Consider the following 2186-nt stretch of genomic DNA (forward strand, 5'->3'; position numbering starts at 1 on the left):
GGGTTCTCTGTGTTCCATTTGTCTCTGTATCTGTCCCTATGCCAGCACCACGCATTCTGATTACTGTAACTTTGTAGTATATTTTGAGGTCAGGTAGTGTAATACCTCCAGCTTTTCTCTTTTTCCTCAAGATTTCTTTGGCTATTCAGGGTCTTCTGTGGTTACATATGAATTTTAAGATTGTTTATTTCTGTGAAAAATTTTATTGGTTTTTTTGAAAAAGACTGAATTAAATGTATAGATTGCTTTGGGCATTATGGATACTGTAACAAAATCAAATTTTCCAATTCATAAACATATATATATTTTTTTTGAGGCAGAGTCTGACTCTGTTGCCCAGCCTGGAGTGCTGTGGTGCAATCTCAGCTCACTGCAGCCTCCATCTCCTGGGTTCAAGTGATTCTCCTGCCTCAGCCTCCGAGTAGCTGGATCTACAGGTGTGTACCACCACACCCGGCTAATTTCTGCATTTTTAGTAGAGGTGTGTTGGCCAGGATGGTCTCGATCTCCTGACCTTGTGATCCACCCACCTCGGCCTCCCAAAGTGCTGGAATTACAGGCGTGAGCCACTGATATCTTTCCTTTTTTATGTCCTCTTAAATATTTTTGGCATTTTATAATTTTAGTGTGAAGATCTTTCATTTTTTTGGTAAAACTTTTTCTAGACATTTTATTTTATGTAGCTATTGTGAATGGGATTGCTTTCTTGATTTCTAGAATGCATGCTGTTGATATATAGAAATGCTACTGATTTTTGTATTTTGATTCTGTATTCTGCAAATTGACTGAATGTCAGCTTTAACAGTTTATTGGTGGGGTCTCTTAAGTTTATCTGAATGTAAGACAGTGTCATCTGCAACGAGGAAAACTTGGCTTCTTCCTTTCCAAATGGCCATTATTGCTTTCTGTTGTTTAATTGCTCTTCCTAAAATTAATGTTGAATAAAAGCGGTGACAGTGGACTGGGTGCAGTGGCTCACCCCTGTAATCCCAGCACTTTGGGAGGCCAAGGTGGGTGGATCACCTGAGGTCAGGAGTTCAAGGCTAGCCTGACCAATATGATGAAACCCCATCTCTACTACAAATATAAAAATTAGCTGGGTGTGGTGACATGAGCCTGTAATTCCAGCTATTCCGGAGGCTGAGGCAGGAGAATTGTTTGAAGCTGGGGGGCAGAGGTTGCAGTGAGCCGAGATCGCACCATTGTACTCCAGCCTGGGCAACAAGAGCAAAACTTGGTCTCAAAAAAAAAAAAAGTGGTGACGACAGTGTTCATCTCTCTTATTCCCAATGTTAGAGGAAAGATTTTCAACTTTTCACCATTCAGTACAGTGTTAGCTCTTGGTTTTTCAGACATGGCTTTTATTGTTTTCAAGTATGTTCCTTCTATACCCAGTTCCTGAGACTTTTATACTGAATTTTATCAAATGCTTTTTATGTATCTATTGAGATGATCATGTGGATTTTGTCCTTCATTGTATTGATGTATCAAGTTGAATGATTTGTGTACGTTGACTCATCCTTGCATCCCTGGGATAAATTCAGCTTGATCACGGTTTATTCTTTTTTTATTTATTTGTTTGAGACAGAGTCTCGCTCTGTCACCCAGGCTGGAGTGCAGTGGCGCAGTCTTGGCTCACTGCAACCTCTGTCTCCTGGGTTCAAGAGATTCTTCTGCCTCAGCCTCCGTGCGACAGCATGCCTGGCTAATTTTTTTTTTTTTTTTAATGAGTAGAGATGGGGTTTCATCATGTTGGTCAGGCTGGTCTCAAACTCCTGACCTCAAATGATCCGCCCTCCTCGCCCTCTCAAAGTGCTGGGAGCACAGGTGTGAGCTACTGTGCCCTGCCCATGGTTTGCTATCTTTTTGATTTCTGGATTCTGTTTGCTATTATTTTCTTGGTGATTTTGCATCTATGTTCATCAGAGATAATGGCATGCAGTTATCTATTTTTGTTGTGTCCTTGTCTGTTTTCCTTTTTTTAAATCAGGATAATGCTTGCCTTGTAGAATGTATTATGAAGAATTTCCTCCACTTCAACATTTTGGAATAGTTTAAGAATGGATGTAGATTTTCTATAGCATTTGATAGCACTCAGCAATGAAGACATAAGTGCTGGGCTTTCTCTGCTGGGAATCTTTTTTAGTGACTCAGTCTTGTTACTCCTTATTCTGCTCAGGTTTTCT

General features: G+C 40.3%; 1 protein-coding gene and 1 long non-coding RNA gene across 2 annotated transcripts in view; one reads left to right on the forward strand and one right to left on the reverse strand.

Annotated features, from left to right (window-relative positions):
- TSPAN17 (tetraspanin 17) overlaps positions 1–2186 on the forward strand; it is a 106860-nt gene that overhangs the window by 74286 nt on the left and 30388 nt on the right. The gene's annotated exons all lie outside the window — the stretch shown is intronic.
- The window catches only part of LOC108292138, a 20013-nt gene that overhangs the window by 11152 nt on the left and 6675 nt on the right, over positions 1–2186 (reverse strand). The gene's annotated exons all lie outside the window — the stretch shown is intronic.

This window comes from Cebus imitator, unplaced genomic scaffold, assembly GCF_001604975.1.
Source record: "Cebus imitator isolate Cc_AM_T3 unplaced genomic scaffold, Cebus_imitator-1.0 Scaffold478, whole genome shotgun sequence".
NCBI lineage: Eukaryota > Metazoa > Chordata > Mammalia > Primates > Cebidae > Cebus > Cebus imitator.